Raw genomic sequence first — 26904 nt, 5'->3', positions numbered from 1 at the left:
TGACCCCAAACACAGCTCAAAGATGACCACTGCCTTGCTAAAGAAACTGAGGGTAAAGGTGATGGACTGGCTAACCATGTCTCCAGACCTAAACCCTATTGGGCATTTGTGGGGCATCCTCAAACAGAAGGTGGAAGAGCGTAAGGTCTCTAACATCCACCAGCTCAGTGATGTTGTCATGGAGGAGTGGAAGAACAGTATGTGGAAGATCCAACCCCAGAGAAACGAAGGAGGAGGCTCAATAATCAACAGAAAAGTGGAGAACAAGCATCTTTTCCAGAAGCAATGCGATTTTGCTGAGGGGGAGAGTGTGGGACGCACACTTGCGCTTTTGTTAAAAACGAATAGCTCCCCATCAGCAATTGCGGCTGTTAGGATGATAGGGGGAGAATTTTCTTCTCAGACACCTGAGATTATAGACACATTTAAACAATATTATGCAAATTTATACAAATCTAAGAGGGGAGAGTAGGATGGAGAAATGGATACGTTTTTCAGAGGAATAGAGGTACCGGTTCTTGCAGAGATGGAAAGGGACAAATTAGAGGCCCCATAACATTAGAGGAGCTGCAAAGGGCAGTAGCCAGGATGGCCAATCAGAAATCTCCTGACCCAGATGGACTCCCAATAGAGATTTACAGGCATTACGGAGAGGTACTGCTTCCAGAGCTTTTAAAGATGTTGGGAGAGGTGGCAGAAGGGGGGAAGTTGCCTTCCTCGATGATGGAGGCCACAGTAATTTTGTTGCAGAAGGAGGGGAAAGATCAGGTGGATACTTCTTCCTATAGGCTGATATCATTATTGTGCTCTGACGCCAAAATATTGGCGAGAGTGTTGGCAGCTAGGGTTAACAAATGCATACAGACTGTCATACACCCAGATCAATTTTGATTTATTCCCAATAGATCCACTAGCATTAATATCAGGTGTGTTTATTTGAATCTGCAGATCCCAATGGTTAATATGGGTTCACGAGCTGTCTTGTCCTTAGATGCTGCAAAGGCCTTTGACAGACTGGAATGGGATTGTCTAGGACGTGCCTTAGAGACATTTGGGTTTGGATCTAAGTTTGTGGGCTGGGTAAAAACACTTTATAACGCTCCGCGCGCTAAGATAAAAATCAATAACGTATATTCTGAAATGATCCAGCTTGAGAGAGGGACGAGACAGGGATTGTCTTTATCCCCTTTGCTTTTCGCTCTAGCGATGGAGCCATTGGCAATCGCGATTAGGTCTGCCACTGAGATACAGGGATTTAAAAGGGAAATGGGAGAGGATAGGATTGAATTATATGCAAATGACATTTTGTTCTTCCTTGGCGGCACTGACTCATCTTTAAAAGCGGCAATGCATATAGTTGAGGAATTTGGGCGGTTTTTGGGCCTCGAGTCCTTGGCAATACCTCAATTAAAAGTGATTGACAGGATGACGTATTTAGGGATATGGCTGACTAGGGATCCAAGTCAATATATTATCAATAATTTAGTTCCACTTTTGCTCAAATTTAGGCAAAAGAGCAATATTTGGAACCGCCTTCCCCTTTCAGTTGCGGGAAGTGTTAACTTGATCAAAATGGTTTGGATGCCGCAATTGCTGTATCTGCTGCACAACTCCCCAGTTTGGATCGGAAAGGAATGGTTCAAGAAAGTAGAAACTGTTTTTAGGGAATTCCTTTGGAAGAAGGGCCATGCTAGGATTAGCCTACAAACATTGTAGCTACAGATAAAAGAGGGAGGAATGGCTGTCCCTCACCCACGCAGCTATTTTTTAGCTGCTCAATTGCAACACCTGGGGTGGGGGGTGGTATATTGAGAGGGGTAAATGCCAGTAAAAGAATGATGTTGAATCTGGTAATAGAAGCTTTGGAAGTGGATACCTTCCTCCCTGGGAGCCCAACATTAAAGCCGATCATTAAACTATGGCAGTCAGTCAAAATAGTAATGGGATATAATGGGTTAACAGAATACGCCCCCATCTGGAACAACAGATATCTTCAAGAATTAGCCCTTATAGAAAAATGTAACGATTGGGAGGAGTTTAGTATAGGACAACTGGCCCAAATGTACGAGGGGAGTACGTTGAAGACATTTCCCGAAATTAGGAATAGAGTATGGTATACCAGACTACTCATTTTATAGGTATCTTCAAATCTGGCACACAATCAGTGGAATGGAGTAGAGTTCCTCTACTTCAAAAATTAGCTGTAGTAGGAATGACTAAAGGTTTAATTTCAGATCTATATCAGCAGATAAGCAGCAAAATCATTAAGGGGGTAAGGCTGGCTAAAAACAAAAGAAGATGGGAAGAGGATTTGGGGGTAACAATAACAATGGAGCAGTGGAGGAAAATACTGGAACAGGGTTCTCTGGTATATGTGTCCCTCTTACAGAAAATGTCACATCTGTTTTTGATACATAGAGTTTACTATATCCCTAAGAAGTTATTCCAGTTTGGCTGCCGGACAGATGCCAAATGTCAAAGGTGTCAGGAGATAGGAGACCTTGTACATATGGTATGGAGATGTCCAAAACTACTTAGGTATTGGACAGAGATATTAAATGTTATAAACAGTAAGTTTGGGGCTAAACAGGAGTTAGGGGGTAGTCTATGCGTGCTGGGAAGTATGGAGGGAATTGAAGAGCCTACAGTAGTTAAAGTGGTAGCATTAAGGTGTCTATTCCAAGCGAGAAAATTGATTGCCCAAAATTGGCAATCAAATAGGCCTCTGACGTCTGAGGAATGGGTAAGGGTGGTGAATGCAACAGTGTGGAAGGAAAAAGTGTTTTTTATCAGACGTGGGAACCTTTATAAATTTTTAAAGCTATGAAAGCCATGGTTTGACAAAATGGGTTGTCCACCATGAGGGGAAAAGGAAATTACTGTTTTTTTTGATGGAGTAGAATTAGTATGAGGATGGGGAGGGGGGAGGGGGGAGGAGTGGGAGAGGAAAACTCATAAACCCATATATAGACACAATACAAGTATATAAGTGTGTGGATAAGATTGGTAAAATATTCTCATGGGAGTTGGGGCTGGGGGGGGTCGGGGGAGGGCGGAGGGGGTCAAGAAAAGCAATGTACACTTGGGTTATAGTTGACACTTTTGAATAGAGTCACTGGCGCAGATGAAAACGGGGGCGGGGGGATTGTTCTACACCTAATATAGTAGGTGGACCTCAGTTGGGTTGCCTGGGGCGGGGATGATGCCAATCTGTCCAACTGGTCTCAACACCATCTTTATAGAATGAAGGGTGAAGGCGAATGTGGGGAAGGTGTGTTGGGATAACCACTCAATCATTCTCTTCACTTTAAATTGCAGTGTAAATTTTGTAATGTTTATCGTTGTGGTTTTGTATATGTAACTGTAAAAAAAAGTTTACTGTATTAAAAAAAACGACCCCTAACACACTTCCAAGACAACCACTGCCTTGCTAAAAAAGCTGAGGGTAAAGGTGATGGACTGGCCAAGCATGTCTCCAGACTGAAACCCTATGAATAACCTGTGGGACATCCTCAAACAGAAGGTGGAGGAGCGCAAGGTCTCTAACATCCACCAGCTCCGTGATGTCATCATGGAGGAGTGGAAGAGGACTCCAGTGGCAACCTGTGATGCTCTGGTGAATTCCATGCCCAAGATGGTTAAGACAGTGCTGGAAAATAATGGTGGCCACTCAAAATATTTGACACTTTGGGCCCAATTTGGACATTTTTACTTAGGGGTGTATTCACTTTTGTTGCCAGGGGTTTGTGTTGAGTTATTTTGGGGGGACAGAAAATTTACAGTTATACAAGCTGTACACTCACTACTTTACATTGTAGCAAAGTGTCATTTCTTCAGTGTTGTTACATAAAAAGATATAATAAAATATTTCCAAAAATGTGAGGGGTGTACTCACTTTTGTGAGATACTGAGATACTGTATGTATGCAATAACTCTGTAGGTGAAAGTGACTGGGTTATCAAAATTTTTAGCCGGCTGCCTGCTGGCTTGTGAAGTTCCTGCTGCTTTTCCCCTGCCAAAACACGGAGCTGTGTGCGAGGAGCGCCAGGCTGTGTGCATTAGAGGTGGCTCCTCTCCTCACTGCCGTTGTGTTGTAGGAGAGGCTCTGTGTGTAGACTTTTCCCCCACTCATCCCTTGCCACTGGGAGCCATATGTGTTTGCTGAAGAGTACCTGCTGGCTGCAGTGCAAGCTCTGTGTGTGTTTCTCTGCTCGCTGGGATCTGTGTTGTATGCCCCCCCCCCCTTTCCTAGCAGTCGGATGAAATCCTATCAAAAGGCAGGAAAGAGAGAGAGCCAATGGGAGCATCAGAGGGGACTCACTGTGCAGGTGCCAAGGATGACAGGAACTGTACTTCTTGAAGGGGTGCTGCACAATACTTGCTAATGGAGACAAACAAAAGACTTGTTGTTGGGGTCTGTGCGTCACACCCTATATACTACATACTGTAGGTGCAACATGTTAAAAAACGTGAACTTATCCTTTAAAAAAGGGATCGAAGTCTTTACCCAGCAACTACAGACTGGCTACATAATAAATAGATAATTGGGAAGATAATTGAGAGTTTAATAAAAGTCCCTATAAAAGTTTTTTCTTGAAAATATTTTAAGCAATAGTCAGAATGGCTTCACGAAAGACCAAAGTAGTCAAACTTTTTATAAGGAGGTAAGCAAAAACATAGACAAAGGAGTGGTTGTGGGCATAGTATACCTGGATTTTGCTTAAGCGTTTGACACAGCTTCCTACAGGTGGCTAATGTGTAAATTAAAGTCTAGAGGCTCAGAAAATTCAGTTTATAAATGGATAGAAAACTAGCTAAAAAAATATATTCAGAGAGTAGTGATTAATGATTCACACTTTGAATAGTCTAAGGTTATTAGTGGTGTACCCCAAGGTTCAGTGTTGGGTCCTTTACTTTTTAACATGTTTATAAATGGTATAGAGTCTGGGATTAAAGGTACCATTTCAGTGTTTGCAGATGACACCAAGCTATGCAGTGGAATTATATCCTTACAGGATGTTCCTAACTGACAAGCCAACCTCATTGTACTATTTATTTTGACAACTATGTAGCAATTGAGGTTTAATGTTGATAAATGTAAAGTTTTGCACTTGGGGCTAAAACATCCATGCATCATTCATGCTAGGAGGAGAAAAGCTGGGGAAATCAGTGGTGGATAAGGATCTGGGTGTTCTGGTAGATCTTAACCTAATAATAGCATGCCATGCCAAGCTGCAGATTCTAAAGTGAGCAGAGAGAGAGAGAGAGATCATCATTTTGCCCCTTGAACCAACCATTATTAAGAACTATTTTATTATTAAGTTCAATTTTGTGCTCCAGATCACAGAAAGGATACTAGAGAACTGGAGAATGCAGAGAAGGGCAACAAAAGTGAAGCATAGAAGAGCTCAGCTATGAGGAAAGATTAGAGGGACTGAATTTATTCTCTCTTCAGAAGAGACAATTAAGGTGGGATCTGATCAACATGTATAAATACATAAGTGGTCCATATAGTGGACTTGGTGTAGAGTTATTCACTTTCAGGTCATTACTGAAGACAAGCGGGCACTCTTTACGTCTGGAAAAAAAAAAGATTTATCCTTTACATACGGAAAGGCTTCTTCACAGTAAGAGCAGTAAGAGCTCTGAAAATTTGAAATAGAATCCCTCAAGAACTGGTTCTGGCAAACTCAGTAGATTGTTTTTAAAAAAATCTGGATGCATTCCTAAATGCACAAAATATAACCAGACATTAATTTTTATAGGCCACACCAGGGTAGTTGATTCAGGAAACATCCAATTGCCTCTTGGGGGATCAGGAAGGATTTTTTTCCCCCACTGAAACAAATTGGATCATGCTTTGTTTTTTTTTTCCTTCTTCTGGATCAACTGCGGGTCTATGGTAACGTATATAGAGTTTGTGTGTGTGTGTGTGTATGTGTGTGTATGGGTTTTTTTTTAAATTGGTTGTTTGTGTGTGTGTTTTTTTTTTTTTTTTTTATTGGTTGCACTAGGTTGATTCTTTTTTCAACCTAACCATGTACAGTATATATTTAACTATGTAAGATATTTTTTTTTATATATCTGTTCGAGTGGCAACTTAAAATATTTGATGTTTTTGCACTTTTAGCCCTGACAAAGGTAACAAGGAAAAAGACAAGGTGAAATACCATAGTAGAGAGACAGGTACCAATAAAAATCTTACTCGTTCCTACTCTATGTACAATGAAAAAAATGGCTTTATATACACTTTAAGCCTTTCTCACCATTGGATCATGTTCAGATTGTTTAAATTCTTTGCTCGTCAGTTATATCTTCTAGACTGACACTTCTTTTAGAAAACTGAATTTTCTTAAAATTACAGACTGATCCATTGTGACATAAAAGGACTATTGATTGTAGAGTAGATGATCAAACTGAACATTACTAATCTACTGGGTGGAAATAATCCTAAGTAATATGCAAAGTGCCCATCCTTCTTACAAAATCTGACAATACATGACTAAGAGTATCAATCACAAATCAGTTTTGGTGAACTTTATGTGCTGTAATGAATGAATCATGCAAAAGTGGTTCATTAACTTTCTAAGGACCACACTTTATCACTTATGCATGATAAATAACTATGGGATTTTGATCCTATACAGTTAAATGCAGCAACGCTAAAGTAAAATTCCAGCTCTGTTAAAAAAAAAAAAAAAACCCTATAAAGACTTTAAAGTGCAACTCCAGACAAAACATTTTTTTAAGATTCTTCTCAATTTCTGTCCCATGGAAAGCAGATGAGGAGAATTATCCAAACAGGAAGTTAGATATCAATTAGACTCCTTTTACAGAACAGAAGTGCAACCAAGCTTGTGTGATTTTTTTTTTTGTATGTTTGCACACGTCACATTTAGGGCAGCCCATTAAATTTAGGCACAAGAAACATGCAAAAAAGCTGCCTGCACCATTTTAAGAATTGTATGTTTGCAAGATGTGTGAGATGGGAAAGTATGTGATTTTACGCAATAACGCAATTCTGTAAACAAAGCCCAAAAAGCTGACCTCGTTTTTAATCATTGCCCATTATATTAAACATTTGGGTTTTATTGTTTTTTGTTAAGTGCATCCCCAAAGAAGAGCTATCCAGCCACAGGTCATATAGCATCCAATCCATGCCTCGCTATTTCCTTTGTATTGGATCACAAATGTGGGAGTGCTAATTTGTTAATGTGTTTATTGCTCTGCCTGTGTCAGATCTACCTAATTATCTCTCACTGCTACAAGACGGAGAGACCCGGGTATTAAGAGATATATAGTTACTTTGTGGGAAGTTTCAGTTCTCAGACTACAAACAGTCAAGCATTAACCTGTGCAGTGCCAGCTTCTGATCTCGAAATGTGAAAATGTACTCTACTATAGGCTGTGCATACAGGGCAATAAATAACACCATGAAACTAGATTATCAATGCACATCTTATGAAGGTGAAAAACACAAGATGTAAGTACAAAAGTTTATAATGCTTTTAAGAAATATATACTAGGCTTGGCCTGGAATCTGATGCTATTTAGATCCACTTACCCATTAAGTCCAGTAAAAAAGAACATTCATGCAAAGATCAGTGCACAAAATATTTGCAATTTGTGTTACATTTCCTGAAAGGTTACATTCTTGTGTTCTCTAATTACAATACACAATTTCAGTTATAAATCATACATTGTGGGTCATTAATGTGTTCAGAAACCTTTTAAAGTGAATAAACAAGGTGACCCATGAGGATACAAACAATTAAAGAAATAAGTTTGTATTTTTGCATACAATTCCTACTAATGAAAGGTTGCTCACATACTTTCCACTTGTTGAAAAGGGCATATATATTAGTACAATTCCAAATAATCCCAACTAAACTATTCTAACGATGAAAATTGTAAAAGGTCAATAACAATGTGTACTGTACATGTAGATTTTCATATAGATGTTTGTATTGATTAAAGTAGCTCTCAGATTCACTGGGTTGTTGCCATGTGCAAATTCATAATCTATACAGCATATATATACAGTGTATATATACACGATATCTCACAAAAGTGCGTACATCCCTCACATTTTTGTAAATATTTATTTATATCTTTTCATGTGACAATACTGAAGAAGTTACACTTTGCTACAATGTAAAGTAGTGAGTGTACAGCTTGCATAACAGTGTACATTTGCTGTCCCCTCAAAATAACTCAACACACAGCCATTAATGTCTAAACCGCTGGCAACACAATTGAGTACACCCCAAAGTAAAAATGTACAAATTGTGGCCAAAATGTCAATATTTTGTGTGGCCAACATTATTTTCCAGTACTGCCTTAACCCTATTGGGCATGGCATTCACCAGAGCTTCACAGGTTGCCAATGGAGTCCTCTTCCACTCCTCCATGATGACATCACGGAGCTGGTGGATGTTAGAGATCTTGCGCTCCTCCACTTTCCGTTTGAGGATGCCCCACAGATGCTCAATAGGGTTTAGGTCTAGAGACACGCTTGGCCAGTCCATCACCTTTACCCTCAGCTTCTTTAGCAAGGCAGTGGTCGTCTTGGAGGTGTGTTTAGGGTTGTTATCATGTTGGAATACTGCCCTGAGGCCCGGTCTCTAAAGGGCAGAGATCATGCTCTGCTTCAGTATGTCACAGTACATGTTGGCATTCATGGTTCCCTCAATGAACTGTAGCTCCCCAGTGACGGCAGCACACATGCAGCCCCAGACCATGACACTCCCACCACCATGCTTGGCTGTAGGCAAGACACACTTGCCTTTGTACTCCTCACCTGGTTGCCGCCACACACGTTTGACACCATCTGAACCAAATAGGTTTATATTGGTCTCATCAGACCACAGGACATTGTTACAGTAATCCATCTCCTTAGTCTGCTTGTCTTCAGCAAACTGTTTGCAGGCTTTCTTGTGCATCATCTTTAGAAGAGGCTTCCTTCTGGGACGGTAGTCATGCAGACCAATTTAATGCAGTGTTCGGCGTATGGTCTGAGTGCTGACAGGCTGAACCCCCACCCCTTCAACCTCTGCAGCAATGCTGGCAGCACTCATTCATCTATTTCCCAAAGATAACCTCTGGATATTACACTGAGCACGTGCACTCATTTTCCATGGTCAACTGAGGCCTGTTCTGAGTGGAACATGTCCTGTTAAACTGCTGTATGGTCTTGGCCACCATGCTGCAGCTCAGTTTCAGGGTCTTGGCAATCTTCTTATAGCCTAGGCCATCTTTATGTAGAGCAACAATTCTTTTTTTCAGATCCTCAAAGAGTTCTTTGCCATGAGGTGCCATATTGAACTTCCAGTGACCAGTATGAGAGAGTGAGAGCAATAACACCAAATTTAACACACCTGCTCCCCATTCACACCTGAGACCTTGTAACACTAATGAGTCACATAGCATCAGGGTGGGAAAATGGCTAATTGGGCCCAATTTGGACATTTTTAAATAGGGGTGTACACACTTTTGTTGCCAGAAGTTTAGACATTAATGGCTGTGTAAATTATAAGATGAAACAATCAGCGCCACAAGTAAAAAATATTGTAATGTTTAAATAAGATAACCTAATAATAAACGTGCACAGCTGCTAAACATTCCAAGTGGTACACCACACCAATTTCAAAATGGATAGTAAATAAATAAATGTAGCGCTATGTGTAAAATTATAAATATAAAGTGCAAATCTCTAAAATGAATAAAATAATGGTGGATTACCCACCACTGATTGGGAAGAGGAAGTGAGAGCAAAGAGCTCGTGGGGAGATCCGCATATGAGTTTTGACTCATTTGGGAGGTGAGCGCGCATTTTTACTGGTGGTGGTGTGCACTTCTTTTGTGGACAAATATCACTGTGGTGGAATTGTGTAAATACACTGATCACAAGAAGAGTTTTTCATGTTTTATTTCTTCATTTTTTTTTATTTTATGGATTATTCATTTATATGTAGGATTTATTTATTTTAGAGATTTGAAGTTTATATTTATAATTTTACACATAGCGATACATTTATTTATTTACTATCCATTAATGGGTGTGTTTTGAGTTATTTTGAGGGGACAGCAAATTTACACTGTTATACAAGCTGTACACTCACTACTTTACATTGTAGCAAAGTGTCATTTCTTCAGTGTTGTCACATGAAAAGATATAATAAAATATTTACAAGAATGTGAGGGGTGTACTCACTTCTGTGAAATTAAAAATAAATATATATATATATTTTTTTTTTAATGGTGGATGTTTAGCTCAGTGGTAGATGCGTTTTCAGTGAGTTCACAGCCAACAGGAACTTTAGTTTAATGGCGCGGTAGCCCACTTTTATTGAAAGTAACACAAATGAAAGTTCATACACACATGGATTGCCCCCACAGGGGTTCTATTCTAGCAGAAATACAATAAATGAATGTCAATCCACCTGGCTCTTAAGGCTCACTCAGCCTTGGGTACAGTACCTTGCTGCACAGGCCCACTCCTGGCCTCTAGGAGAGGGCTCTCCTGATGCTCCAGGCTTTCACACTCCTCCAAGACTCACAGTCCCCTCTGGTCCCCAGGACTCTCTCTTCCAGTTGTCTCAGCTATGGTCTCCCCGACTCTCTCAGTTTGCCCAACTCTCTCAGTCCACTGACCTGGAACCTCTCCCACACGGAGTGCCATCTCAAGGATATTGTTTGGGTTTTTAAACAGCAGCACACCTCCCTTCTGGCTACAGCAACTGCTTTAACACCAACTCCCCTGAGCTATGCTCAGATCTGCCTTATAATGAGTGTGTACACCTGGACACACACACAACCTGCAGAACTTCTGGAAAGCCCAGACACAAGACTGAAGACTCCCAATGCTCTTTGAAGTCTTCAAGTTTCCAGCCCCAATCCAGACTTACAAAATCCAGAAGAAACTTTAAGCATAGTTTTCTCTCCTCACCAATCTTCTGCTGGAACTTCTCAAACTGCCTCTTTGAGAGTCTTATATCCATTTCACACTCATTTTCATTGAGACTTACAAATGCTTGGAATGTGCCAAAACTGTACACTGTACTGCACATGTGCCTCAGGCAGTGTACACATAATGAAAAATTGCTCAGATGAAGACTTGAATCCACCCGAAGATCTGATAATAACTGACCACACATGTTACAATCTGATTGTATAATTTAGATCTACCAAAAAGTGCAAGAGCCTGCCCGGCTAGATACAAATTGATTGGTTAGATTAGGTAGGTGCTCATTTTATTTTTTTTGGTAAATCTAAAGTTGTTTGCACAAGGATTGTATGATCAGATTGTAAGGGCCCTTTCACACCTACGGACCGTTCGTTCATTTTTCATCCATCCATTGATGGATGAAAAATAGACATCAATGCATGTCTATGAAAAAACAGATGACAACAGATGATCATCTTTTTTATCCGTTTTCATCCACTTCTGTTAACATCCGTTTTTTTTTTTGAATGGATGAAAGCCCTATTTTTCATCCATCAAAAAACGGATTGGAAGAACAACAGATGTAAACTAACAAATGGTCAGTTTTTCATCCATTTTTGCATTGGTTGTTAGGAGCAACCAGTCACTGGGGCGAGGGGGGGCAAGGAAAAGGGCAGGACAGAGGGGAGGAGCAGTATACACAGTGAGGGGGTAGTCTGTACAGACAGGCTCCCGCACTTGCCAGTGCTGACCTTCACTGTCTGCTTTTAATTTTAATTGCCAGCTTTTTTTCCTTTATTCTGAAGCTGTAATTTGTGGGGGGGGGGGGGGAGAAAGACAGGAGAGGTGAAGAGCAGTACATACAGTGAAGGACCAAATGACAGCATGGCTATTAAGTATAGAAGAAAAATCCAACAATTACATTTAAAAGCTGACAGTGACAGTCACCTGTCTGTACAGACTGCCCCCTCACTGTATATACTGCTCTTCCCTTGTCCTGACCCTCTCCTTGAGAAAATACAAGGATTAAGGTGCCTCTGGTTGCAGATATAGGACAAGTTTAATAGACGCTTAATACAGGCAACTTACATTTGAGAAGTCATAAGCAGCCATGGATAAGTCCCAGCAAGGGGGTGATCTGGTCATCAGTTAGTCAGTCCATTCCTGCGAGGGAGAGGCGCTTTGCTCACTACAATACTGCTGGTAGTAAGAAGCCAGCCATGGTGGAGACAGCTCAGAACGAGGCTTGAGGCACAGTTGGTATGCAGGCAAGGAAGGATGATGCCGCTGGAAAGTGAGCATGCGAGCTGCGGATGACACGGCAGCCATGCTCCTTTTTCAAGCTCTCTCCTGCCCCTCTCCTTGTACACCAAGAGGATCTGTATATTTCCCAATTCTAAGTGCAAAGCCAGAGCTATCAAAAAAAAAAAGAAAAATAAGACATTCCCAGCGGGGAGAGAGATAGAGAATAGAGAAGCGATACAATGTAGCTTCCTTCTTTTAGATCAAATGAATCAACTTCTGTCTGTAGATTAGCTCAGTTTAACCATTTAAAGACTAAAATCTTTTTTTGACACCTGTTTCTTACAAGGTAAAATCATTATTTTTTGGCTAGGAAATTACTTAGAACCCCCAAACATTAGATATATTTTTTAGCAGAGACCTCAGAGAATAAAATGGCAATCTTTGAATTATTTTATGTCACACTGTATTTGCGCAGCAGTCTTTCAAACACAATTTTTGGGGAAGAAATAAACTTCCATGAATTAAAAAACTAGACAGTAAAATTAGCCCACTTTTTTTTGTATAATGTGAAAGATGATGTTTCGCAGCGAGAATCGCAATCTTTATTCTAAGCAAAACAATCGTGATTCTCATTTCATCCAGAATCATGCAGCTCTAATGTAAACCAAAGATTTGACTCAAGTGGTTAAGTGGATGTAAAAACTGATGAAAAAATTAAAAACTGATGACAACTGATCCGATGAAACAAACGGAAGGCATGTGTGAAAGAGGCCTAACTTGTAAGCTGACCTTAAAGAGGGTTCACATTACTGCTATGATGATCCCCATGCTTCCAAATTTCAAATCCATGGAGCTGTTGTTTACATTATAGCAGAGCCTGTGGTCTGTAAATTTAGGGGTAATAGTGCAGCAGGGCAACGTCTGGGAGGCAGGGTAATATCATCAGGTGGTGGGTCTTTGTGAGAGTAGGGAAAACATTGTCAGGTGACTGGTAATCCTTATTGATGAAGGTTCTACATTGGATAATTAACAATGGATTTACATTCAGAGACACCTGTTTACTTTTTCTTTTGGCAATAAATGACTTTCTCATGGTGTGGGTGTCTTTGTATATACTTGACATTTTTGGGGGAAATAGTAATTCCAGGTACTAATGTACCCTATACTAATTGATCTGGGTAAGGGGGTATCTGGGGGTCTCTTAAAAAAAACAGACTTCCAGATTCCTATAGGTCACCACCCCACATCCTCTTGGTGACCAGATGTGGAGAAGAGGACATTGTCCCTCAACATTAGGACAAGGTGACTTGCAGGGGGGGGAGGCTTTGCCACTTGCCCTTGAAATGTACACCCCAAAAAGCCATGGGGTTGACCTGAATATTCCAATAAATATACTGGGACAGTATCTTTATCGCCACCCCCCTCACCTTGCAAGGCACCTTGGCCCCAAGCTAAGGATCAGGGACCTTTTCTGAAGATGTGGGGGTTTGTGCGGGGGCTGATATTATAGGAATCGGGAATCTCCCTTTTAAAGATATCCACCGAGCCCCTCCCCCGGCCTCCCACCTCACCACCACAGGGGAATGAGTACAGGGTACATTAGATTAATTAAATAAAAGTGAAGTCCCTCACGCTATCAAGTGAATCAATCTAATCTAAAAACTAGAGTAAATTGCAGCTAGACCTAAAGTGTATACAGTGCACAAAATTGGTGATATGTAAAAAAGTGATCAGCGCAATTTATATAAAAATACATATGTAGCGCTGGTAGATTTTTGGTGCTTATATCATCCAGAGGTAAACTCAACGGAACCCTAGACCCGGTGCCGGTGAAACAGAGGTATCGAGAGTGAAGGTAACAAGCCCGCTTAAACCAGCAGCTCCACCAAGAGTAATTGCTACATGTGGGGGTGTTTCACTGGGAGTTTACGGTGAGAACTTGGACTTTGTCATTTTCTCAGGAGAAGAAGAGGTTAAAAGTTGCAGGACTTTATTTCTGAGTGCATAGGCGGCGGGCACCAGTAAAAGCCCGGGAGCTACGTGATCAGAAGAACAAGTGGGAGGAGTCTACCCTACTTGATACCGCGTGGGACGCGTGTATGTGTTTGGCGCCATAGAAGAAGAGAGGCCTCGTGATCGTGCTGAGAAGATCAGAGTGTGGCCATGTCTTTTTCGGCGATGCAGTCAATTATGGGACCAAGAATGTTCCCAGCGAGCACCTTGTCGAGTACTGTGTTGACCGGAACCCTGCTTACAGATACCGGTATTCGTCTGAAGCTGCAGGGGAGATTTGTTCTCTACACCGTTGGAGATATCAAAGGGCTGGGCATGATTTGCCACAAATGTGAGGGGCTGTATATATATATTTGCATCTCCATCCATTTGGTCGCTGCCCGCAATGTGGAGAATATTTGTTTGTGGTGGAGCAACCTACCATGTCGCCCCATGCTTGTCGTATGGACTGGGCTACAGGTGTCGCCACAGTAGAAGCTGCTACTTCTGCTGGAAGAGAACGGCAGGCCATGACTTTGCCTGTTGCTACCGAGAGTGTTCCGGAGAGAGACACTGTTGTTACCGATTCATCAGCGGACATTACTTTGATTTCCGCGTCCACTACACCTATCCCTGTTGTACCTGTCCAGAAGAAGGTGGGATATGTGAAGGCTTCCCGCTGCTGTGGTCGAGGCCTACCCCAGAGACTACCCGAACCGGATCCAACAAAGTCCACTTCAGGAACGGGTGAGCAATTGTCGGGGAATATATCTGGGACTGTAAATAGATATCTGCCAGCAGAAGAACTGGGAGATTCAGAGAAAGAATCCATGCCGGATCTCTCCGGTGATGATGACCTATTTGAGACCATGTCACAAGAGTTGTTATGGGCCCAAGGCGAGGATGTTGCCTCTGCCATGACTTTCCTTGAATGGACAGCCCTGAGTTCTGGGAAGACATCACCCTGTGTGGAGCTACACAGCACTGTAAATGAGACATTGTCAAAAGTTACTAATTCACTTCAGACACCGGCTGGGTCTATGGTGAGAAAGTCATTGGATTTGTGTGTGCCTCCTGGTATGGGGAAAAATAGATCCTTACCGAAACTTGCACGTTTGCAGAGAATGTTGAACAAGCGTGTCGCTACGGAGTATGGTTTGGTGTTCCCATATGTCCCTCAGGACATAATGCAAGTGATTGAAGCTAACCGTGAGCTTTGGTACAGTGAAGCTGTTTGGGACTATTTGTCTGTGCCTAAGTCTTTCCGGAAAACTGGTTGTTCTGTTGCTATGGATGAACGTTACAGTGGATGTTTTATGCACTAGAATTATGGTCGGCACATTCATGCTGACAAAGTGGTCATTAGCAGACCCGGAAGAGATGATGTTGTGTATTTCATCACTACAGTGGATAAACTGGGAAAGACACTGACATTGCCAGATCCCCGGTTTTATTGGTAATTATGGACAAAAGAACTTTGAGTTAGTTAGTTGTCAGTGCATAGAGATCTCCGTGGTCAAGATCTGAATACTCATCTCAGTGTTTTAAATCCAAGGACTTCTTTTTTGCTAGCCGGATTTTCTTCATTTAAGAAAAATTGTGTATATATATATATAGGGATGGACTCCTAAAGATAAATCTGATATAGATATTGGGAAGAGAGTTTCATTTTTTTCAAATGAGACTTGGCTCCTGAAACAGTATAGGTCGCATGTATGTTTAATATGTTTTCCTTTTCATTAACTATTTGATCCCCTATCAAGCTGTTAGGCTTTTCAGCTAAAATAGATAGTGAGGTTGTGTACAGTCATAGGATGGTTTTGTTTGCGGATGTGAACATAATGTTTTACAAATGTTGATCTTAAAATGTCTTTCTACTGTCTTTCTTTCTTCTTTAACTAAATCCAAGTTTTAAGCTCAAATACCTACTCTCAGGCTTGGGAGTTATTGTTTTGTGACAGATGTTGAGGACCATGTCTATTGTACTGGGGGGATTATGTAGTGCTGGTACATTTTTATCTACCGCTGATAGGTAAATTTAGTGGGTCGCTTATTATAGGAAGTTAGATTTGCCTCTGTTCCAGCTTGGCTGACGTTGCATGCGGTTCCACATTGTGCCGGTGGGTGTCGTTGTCACCATCGGCAGGTGTTGGAAAAGTAACGTGTTGAAGCGAATGAGTGCTCCTCTGTCCCGGAGATAACTCGGTGGAGGTGGTCCTCCGAGTTGCATTCTGGGAGAGGGTATTTATGGGACAGACGCCATGTTTTAGGGTTCGTTTTCAGCCAGCTGCTGGCCCTCCTGGCCGACAGGTATGCACTAGGAATACCACCTCGTGGTCCTCCGTTCCGGAGGCCCGCGTCGCTGCGGCGTGTGGGTGGGCCCAGAAGCCTGTCTGGGGTCTACCACAGCAACGGAGGAATGGTCCTGAGCTGTCTATCCTGAGTGAAGAAGCTGGACAACCGAGAAGATCCCGGGGAGGACCCGTCATGGAAGGATCATGCAGAGTGCTGGTCTGGAGAGGGGCCTGGGGACTCGGTTGGAGGACGCATTCCGAAGTAATCTTACAGTATAGTACTGCCGGGTTGGCTTAAAGTACTGTATCTGACATTCATCACAAACCAATACATCCTGTGGCAGAGGATCGTACGGGTTTTATTCCAGATAAGTCTGTGGCAGAGACTTTTGTTCGTGCTACGTGCTGGCTGCTAGGCAAGTGAGAGATGTCTATCCAGGCAGGCAAAGATTAAATCTTACAAAAAGGGGACTATTCAATTACAGGTGTTCAATTACAAAGAATGTTCTGAAGAAATTCAACAGAAAGGTATTTGAGCTTCCCTGCAGCTTTCCTACTACCTCTTTCCTGCTACTTCCCTTGTTTGTTTTATTAAAGCATTGGAAAACATACTCAAGTTTTTGGTGCTTATATCATCCAGAGGTAAACTCAACGGAACCCTAGACCCGGTGCCGGTGAAACAGAGGTATCGAGAGTGAAGGTAACAAGCCCGCTTAAACCAGCAGCTCCACCAAGAGTAATTGCTACACATATACAAATAAATAATAATAAATAATAATAGATTAATGGATAAAGTGCTGAACGTGACATCAAAAAGTAATCTTCAATACAGGATCTTCATGAACACCACTTAATGCTCTCTGGACTCCTACCTCAATATGAAGTACATACAGCTTTTACGCTCTACTCAGCTGGGAGATGTCCATGGATCTCACGATCTTTAAGTCCAGTGACAGCTGGTGGTGCCTCTCCAGATACTGTGTTCCAAATGATAGCTTCCGAATTCTCAGCGTAATCATTCACAGAAAACGGACATACAAAGGAGATAAAAATAATCTCCCATAGTGCAACAACGTATAGAATAATTGGTTTATTTAATGTCCAAATAGGCACTTACAAAGAAAAAGTATTAAAACGTCAGAAATGTGAATTAGATGGCGTTACAGATGCCTCTTACGTCACTTTTCCAGTTCGTTTGACATCCGGCCACTCCCCATGCATTAGGTCACAACACGTGACTTCATCAGGGGAGCCGGATTGGTTGTAAACCACATCAATTTATATGCAAAAGGGGAAGTGAATCGGTGGCCATTTTATTGAAGTCCTGTCTCTGACCTGAAGACGGCCATTTTTGAATGGTCTAGAAACAGATATACTGCTCTATTATACTTGTAGCGGCAGCCATATTTTTGATGGACAAACAAACCAAAAGGACACAGATGGCACAATAACATTATTACTGCAGCCCAAAAAATACTAAAGATGATATTTATTAAAAAGGAGGATATATATATATATATATATATATATATATATATATATATATATAAAAAGGCGTTATATAAAAAACAGGAATATGTGTATTTATCCTGTAAAATGGGCATAAATTAAAACTAAATAATTTCACATTATATACATAATGGAGCTATATTTAAATAACGTACAAGATAATTTCTCTGTAAGCCATAATAGGGGTGGCTATATAAATATATTTTGAAAAATATATTATAAGTGATTAAAATATTAAAATATTCAAATAAAATAATGTTATTAAAAATTATTATTAAAAACCGGAAATGGTGTAAAGAGGAGGTATACAGTATCATAACATATTAAAAATTACTTAAAAAACAGTTGAGATCAAATTCTACATTGAGTCCATCTGGTACTAAAGTATGGAGGGAGTGTATCCATTTAGATTCCTTCTGACTAATGTATCTAATTTTATGAGCTCCTCTCCATGGTCTCTTATATTTCTCAATACCCCAAAATTGTAATTGCGAGGGGTCCTTATCGTTTACCTGTAGAAAGTGTTTACTTACATTATGTTTTGGGAAGCCCTTAAAAATATTTTGAATGTGTTCCCTCATTCTAACCATTAATGTTCTTTTAGTTCTTCCCACATATTGCAGATTGTAACTGCATTGTATAACATATACTACTCCCTCCATATGGCAACTGATGAAATCTCTAATGGGATAGTTTTGGCCAGTATTGGTGGATATAAATTCATTTCTTTTGATTTGCGGTTTCTTGGAGTGTCGGCATGCAAAACAATGCTTACAGGGATAAAACCCCTTTCCTGTAAAAAATGTGTATCCACTGGAGGGTGGTGGCTCTACTACAATTTTCACAATAATATCTCTTAATGTAGGTGCTCTCTTATACACCACATTAGGTATATCTGGTAAAATGTGCTTCAAGTGTCTGTCATTTTTCAATATATGCCAATGTCTTTTGATTAATTTCTCCACTTCTTTATGTTGGATGTTATAATCTAAAACTATAGAAGGGGAATCCATATTACGTTGGCACGGATTTTTTTCCTTGTAGCACCCTTGTTCTATCCATTGACTTTACAACATTAATTTGTTTATTAATTAATTCTTCGGTGTATCCTTTACTCTTAAATCTATTTCCTAGAAACGTTGCTTGGGAGATAAAATCTTCTTTGTTCGTGCAATTTCTCCTAATCCTTACAAGTTGGCCTTTAGGAATATTGTATAGCCAAGGTTTAAATGGCAACTATTCATTGATAAATAACTGTTGCCATCTATATTTTTAAAATGTGTTTTTGTAATGATTTGGTCTCCTACCAGAGTGACGTCAAGGTCCAGAAAATTTACCTGCTTATCACTTATGTTCCAAACCAATAATATAATAACTAATATTTTTATCATTATCATTCAGTTTAATATGGAAGATAAGTGCAGCGCAATAAAAAAGTATGATCAGCATAAAGACAAGAGTCCTTAATAATTCATAGATGGATTAAACTTCAACCCTTGATCATAGAAGGACGTACAGTATATATTCTTCTTCAAAGCTCTTGCACACTAAATCTGTAGGAAATGCGCTTACCAAAACTGTTGGACCTCTAAGTTATAGGAGGTCATACGGGCATGATAACCAGACACCATCAACAGAACGACTCCGATCACCTGGATAGTTGTCCTCATCCACCATAGCCTTTTACAAGCTACAGACCGTATAAATCGTATTACAGCGATCCAATTATCCTCGGTCAGATCCTTAGTAAGTGTATCAAAGCACCAAAGGTGAAAAGAGCCACAGAGATAAAAAGAAACAAAGTGTCTCACTTAGTCCTCTAAGTGTAGACTGATTGCTACTTTATTTCAAAACAAAACAAAAATGTATATCCTTAAAAGCGCTGTGGAGCGCAGTATGAAAGCACATAAAGTTCAAAGATGTTTTTCCAATCACACTGGCAGTAGTACCGCTGCGATGCAGGGTCAAAACAGTGACGAGATTAACCAAGCTAAGAAGACGCTCAGCTGTTCGCGCTCAGCTGTTCGCGCTGTTCAGTTGACTCAAAAAGTTTTCCAGAGTATCTTTGCTGCCATTCCATACAATGGTTAGGTCGTCTATATATCTTTTGTAAAAGGTCAATTCAACCGGAGGATTATCATAGATGGCTCTCCCCTCCCATTGTGCCATAAATGCATTTGCTATGCTAGGAGCAAATTTGGCACCCATCGCTATGCCTGTAATTTGCTTATAAAAGGATTGGTTGTGCCAAAAGTAATTATATTTTAAACAAAATTTGATACATTTCATAAAAACTTCCTTTGTTTACAAATAAGAGTTGTATATTCTCCCAATAGCCATTTTGTGGCACTGCAGGCCTGATGATGTTGCGCAATAGTATAAAGCGACGTAACATCTGATGTGGCTAATAGTGATCTTCCTTCAAGTACAGGGACTTCTTGCAAAAGTTGTAAAACATGCTTTGTATCTTTAAGGTAAGCCTTGGTTTGTTGTACAGCAGGTTGAATAAAGTTGAATCTAAATGGATACACTCCCTCCACCCTCCATACTTTAGTACCAGATGGACTCAATGTAGAATTTGATCTCAACTGTTTTAATATTTAATATTTTAATCGCTTATAATATATTTTTCAAAATATATTTATTTAGCCACCCCTATTATGGCTTACAGAGAAATTATCTTGTACGTTATTTAAATATATCTGCATTATGTTTATAATGTGATATTATTTAATTTAAATTTATGCACATTTTACGGGATAAATACACATATTCCCGTTTTTTTATATAACCCACCTTTTTTTTTTTTATATATCCCCTTTTTAATAAAGATTATCATCCTTAGTATTTTTTGGGCTGCAGTAATTATGTTATTGTGCCATCTGTGTCCTTTAGGTTTGTTTGTCCACCAAAAATATGTCCGCTGCTACAGGTATAATAGAGCAGTATATCTGTTTCTGGACCATTCAAAAATGGCTGCCTCCAGGTCGGAGACAGGGCTTCATCAAAATGGCCACTGACTCACTTCCTGTTTTTGAATATAAATTGATGTGGTTTACAACCAATCCGGCTCCCCTGATGAAGTCACGTGTTGTGACCTAATGCATGGGGAGTGGCTGGATGTCAAACGAACCGGAAGTGACGCAAGAGGCGTCTGTAACGCCATCTAATTCACATTTCTGACGTTTTTATACTTTTTCTTTGTAAGTGCCCATTTGGCCATTAAATAAACCAATTATTCTATACGTTGTTGCACTATGGGAGATTATTTTTATCTCCTTGGTATTTCCATTTTCTGTGAATGATTACGCTGAGAATTTGGAAGCTACAATTTGGAACACAGTATCTAGAGAGGCACCACCAGCTGTCACTGGATTCAAAGATCATGAGATCTATGGATATCTCCCAGCTGAGTAGAGTGTTAAAGCTGTATGTACTTCGTATTGAGGTAGGAGTCCAGAGAGCATTAAGTGGTGTTCATGAAGATCCTGCATTGAAGATTACTTTTTTATGTCACGTTCAGCACTTTATCCATTAATTTATTATTAACATAGTGGATTATATTTTATTTCATCACATATTCTTGTGCTATTAGGACTTTTTTGGGACTTCAATATTTATTTGCACAGTTTGTTTACACACTCTGCTACATTTACCAATACAGTAAAACCTTGGTTTGAGAGTAACTTGGTTTGAGAGCGTTTTGCAAGACAAGCAAAATTTTTAAATAAATTTTGACTTGATATTAAAGAGATGTCTTGATATACATGTAGCATCATATCACAACTGAGTAGAAAAGAGAAGAGAGGCGCCTCTAAGTGTAGCAATACGGTTACATTTAATGAAGGTTCATTTAGCAGCTCACGTGATAATTAAAACAGGCACATCTAAGTATGCAGGCATTCGGTGTAAAGATGTCCACATAGACCATCCCCCGCACCACCATCAACATCATCCCTTTCACACTGCACTCCACGAGTGGTTCAAGCCTCGCTTTCAGATCGCTCTACTGCAGGATAGTCTTCCCAGTCACGATTGCAGACTGACAGCGATGAGAGCCTGTGGTGCAGAGGATGGTCTATGTGGACAGCTTTACTCCGGATGCCTACATACTTAGATGTGCCTGTTTTAATCAGCAACCATGTGAGTTGTTAAATGTTGTACCTTCATTAAATGTAACCATATTGTTACACTTAGAGGCACCTCTCTTCTCTTTTATACACTGTAGCTCCTGCTGGATTTTGCTTCTAATCCCCTTCTGGAGGCTTTCATTTGTGGATGGACATTTTATAGTTACACAACCTATCACATTGCTGTAATCTTTTTTATATGGACCATACACTGAAGGACTTATGAATAAATGGTTGTGGAATGAATCATTTGCGTTTCCATTATTTCTTATGGGAAAATTTGCTTTGATATAAGAGTGCATTACAAGCATGTTTCTGGAACGAATTATACTCGCAATCCAAGGTTTTACTGTATTAAGCACGTTATGTTGGATTGTTTATTTTTGCACAGGAGTTAGTTTGATCAATTAACTATTTATATGGTACGTTTATTGCTTATTTTGCACAAGAGGTTATCTGTTATGGGCTTTTTGCTCGTTTAGCTTTATTGCTACATTTTATACAAGGGGTAATTTGCACAGGAGATTTATTCCACATAGGAAATATTTATTTAAGATCTTAGTTATTTATTTGTATATGTATTTTTATATAAATTGGGCTGATCACTTTTTTACATATCACATTAGATACATTGTTCAGCATTGCAAACCCATTGTCAATCTCAAAGACCTTACATAGTAGGTGAGGTTGGTAAAAGTCCATCAAGTCCAACCTATGTGTGTGATTATATGTCAGTATTACATTGTATATCCCTGTATGTTGGGGTCATTCAGGTGCTTATCTAATAGTTTTTTGAATCTATCGATGCTCCCTGCTGAAACCACCGCCTGTGGAAGGAAATTCCACATCCTTACTGCTCTTACAGTAAAGAACCCTCTATGCAGTTTAAGGTTAAACCTCTTTTCTTCTAATTTTAATGAGTGGCCACGTGTCTTATTAAACTCCCTTTCGCTGAAAATTTGTATTCCTATTGTGGGGTCACCAGTATGGTATTTGTGAAATTGAAATCATATACCCTCTCAAGCATCTCTTCTCCAGAGAGAAAAAGTTCAGTGCTCGTAACCTTTCTTCATAACTAATGTCCTCGAGTCCCTTTATTAGTTTTGTTGCCCTTCTCTGTACTCGCTCCATTTCCAGCACATCCTTCCTGAGGATTGGTGCCCAGAACTGGACAGCATACTCCAGGTGCAGCCGGATCAGAGTCTTGTAGATTGGGAGAATTATCGCTTTATCTCTTGATTTAATCCCCTTTTTAATGCATGCCAATATTCTGTTTGCTTTGTTTGCAGCAGCTTGGCACTGCATGTCATTGCTGAGCTTGTCATCTACTAAGACCCCTAGGTCCATTTCCATCCTTGATTCCCCCAGAGGTTCTCCCCCCAGTGAGTAGATTGCATTCATATTTTTACCACCCAAATGCATTATTTTACATTTTTACACATTAAACCTCATTTGCCATGTAGTTGCCATGTAGTTGCCCACCCCATTAATTTGTTCAGATCTTCTTGTAAGGTTTCCACATCCTGCAAAGAAGTTATTGCCCTGCTTAGCTTAGTATTGTCCGCAAATACAGAGATTGAACTGTTTATCCCATCCTCCAGGTCGTTTATGAATAAATTAAATAGAATTGTCCCAGGACAGAACCCTGGGGAACCCCACTTTCCACCCCTGACCATTCCGAGTACTCCCCATTTATCACCACCCTCTAAACTCGCCCTTGTAACCAGTTTTCAATCCTTGTACTCTCCCTATTGTCCAGACCAAAGGACCTTACTTTGTACAGTAAATGTTTATGGGGAACTGTATCAAATGCTTTTGCAAAATCCAGATACACCACGTCTACCATGGCCTCCCTTTATCTCGATGGCAGCTCACCTCCTCATAGAAGGTTAATAGATTGGTTTCGTAAGAACAATTCTTCATGAATCCATGCTGATTACTGCTAATGATACAGTTTTTATTACTATAATCTTGTATATAGTGCCTTATCATCCCCTCCAAGAGCTTGCATACTATTGATGTTAGGCTAACTGGTCTGTAATTCCCAGGGATGTATTTTGGCCCTTTTTTAACCACTTCAGCCCCGGAAGAATTTACCCCCTTCCTGACCAGAGCACTTTTTGCGATTCAGCACTGCGTCGCTTTAACTGACAATTGCGCAGTCGTGCGACGTGGCTCCCAAACAAAATTGACGTCCTTTTTTTCCCACAAATAGAGCTTTTTTTTGGTGGTATTTGATCGCCTCTGCAGTTTTTATTTTTTGCGCTATAAACAAAAATATAGCAACAATTTTGAAAAAAACGCATTATTTTTTACTTTTTGCTATAATAAATATCCCCAAAAATATATAAAAAAACATTTTTTTCCTCAGTTTAGGCCGATAAATATTCTTCTACATATTTTTGGTAAAAAAAAATGCAATAAGCGATTATTGATCGGTTTGCGCAAAAGTTATAGCGTCTACAAAATAGGGGATAGTTTTATGGCATTTTTATTAATAATTTTTTTTTCTTTAATGGCGACGATCAGCGATTTTTATCATGACTGCGACATTATGGTGGACACATCGGACATTTTTGACACATTTTTGGGACCATTGTCATTTATACAGCAATCAGTGCTATAAAAATGCACTGATTCCTGTGTAAATAACACTGGCAGTGAAGGGGTTAACCACTATGTGGCAGTGTAGGGGTTAAGTGTGTCCTTGAAGCGTGTTTCTAACTGTCAGGGAGATGGGCCGTGCGTGTGACGTCACTGATCTCTGCTCCGATGACAGGGAGCAGAGATTGAATGACACTGTCACTAGGCAGAACGGGGAGATGCTGTTTACATCAGCATCTCCACATTCTTCCTCCCCGTGAGGCGATCGTGGGTATCCCCACGGCGATCGAGTCCGCGGGACCCACGGCCCGACTCACGGAGCTTACCGCGGGCGCGGGCCCTGCCGGCGGCGCGCACGCGCCGCTGGCCGCCTCTTAAAGGGCAGCGTACAGGTACGTGGTTTTGCCTGTACAAGCCCTTCTGCCACAGTATATCTGCGTGAGGTGGTCGGCAAGCGGTTAAATATTGGTGCTACATTGGCTTTTCTCCAATCAGCTGGTACCATTCCAGTCAGTAGACTGTCAGTACAATAGTCAGTACAATACTTGATTGAGTTCCCTACTAACCCTCGGGTGCAAGCCATCAGGTCCCGGTGGTCCCAGTGGTCCCAGTGACCTATTAATGTTACATTTTTCAAGTCTATTTCTAATTCTGTCCTCTGATAACCATGAGGGTGCTTCCTGTGATGTGTCATGAGGATAAACACTGCAGTTTTGATTACTTAAGCCCCACAATTCCCTCGTGAAGACTGAGGAGAAAAAAAAATTCAATACCTTCGCCATCTCACCATCCTTTGTAACCAGATTCTTTTCCTCATTTTTTATGGGGCCAATATGGTCTGTCCTCCCTCTTTTTCTGTTTAAATACTTAACCACTTCAGCCCCGGAAGATTTGGTTGCTGAATGACCAGGCCATTTTTTGCGATTCGGCACTGCGTTGCTTTAACTGACAATTTCACGGTCGTGCGACGCTACACCTAAACAAAATTGACTTTTTTTCCCACAAAGAGAGCTTTCTTTTGGTGGTATTTGATCGCCTCTGAGGTTTTTATTTTTTGGGCTATAAACAAGAAAAGAGCACCAAATTTGAAAAAACACAATATTTTGTACTTTTTGCTATAATAAATATCCCAAATTTTTTTTTTAAAAAAAGCTATTTTTTTCACAGTTTAGGCCGATATGTATTCTTCTACATATTTTTGGTAAAAAAAATTGCAATAAGTGTATATTGATTGGTTTGCACAAAAGTTATAGCATCTACAAAATAGGGAATAGATTTATAGCATTTTTATTATTATTATTTTTTTTTACTAGTAATGGCGGCGATTTGAGATTTTTATTGGGGCTGCGACATTATGGTGGACACATTGGACACTTTTGACACATTTTTGGGACCATTGGCATTTATACAGTGCTATAAAAATGCACTGTTTACTGTAAAAATGTCACTGGCATGGAAGGGGTTAACACTAGGGGGCGGTCAAGGGGTTAACTGTGTTCCCTTTGTGTGTTTCTAACTGTAGGGGGAGAGGACTGACTTAGAGGAAATGACAGATCGTGGTTGCTAGCTATTAGGAACTCACGATCTGTCACACCTCACAGATCAGAACAGGGATTTGCATGTTTACACTCATACGTCCCTGTTCTGCCTCTTGTGCCCGCTATTGCTCGTGGCCAGCGGTCATCATGACCATTGGCCACGAGCATCGGCACCGCCGCAGTGCAGCGGGCCCACGCGCCTGCCATCCCGATCCCGCGAGCCGAAATATAGCTACGATGGCTCGCGGGACCATGCCGACCTGCCGCCGTATAATGACGGCGGCTGGTTGGCAAGCAGTTAAGGAATTTCTTGGGATTTTTTTACTCTCCTCCACTTTGTGTCTTTCGTGTTCTATCTTAGCCCCCCCTAATTGCACCCTTACATTTCTTGTTGCATTCTTTGTAAAATTAAAAGCTGATGATGATCCCTCAGCCTTGTATTTTTTGAAGGTCTTCTCGTTTGCTTTTATCTGCATGTTTACATTGGAATTAAGCCACCCAGGACTTTTATTCACTCAAATTTATTTTATTTCCCAATGGGATGCACTGGCTAATGCCCTTATTTAACATGCTCTTAAAGCAAATGGATCTCTCCTCCATGTCTATGTTCCTAAGATTTTATCCCAATTAATATCTTCTAGCAAAGT

This window comes from Aquarana catesbeiana, linkage group LG05 (genome assembly GCF_042186555.1).
Source record: "Aquarana catesbeiana isolate 2022-GZ linkage group LG05, ASM4218655v1, whole genome shotgun sequence".
Classification (NCBI taxonomy): domain Eukaryota; kingdom Metazoa; phylum Chordata; class Amphibia; order Anura; family Ranidae; genus Aquarana; species Aquarana catesbeiana.
The sequence above is the reverse complement of the archived record's forward strand: the minus strand, read 5'-3'. Positions refer to the sequence as shown.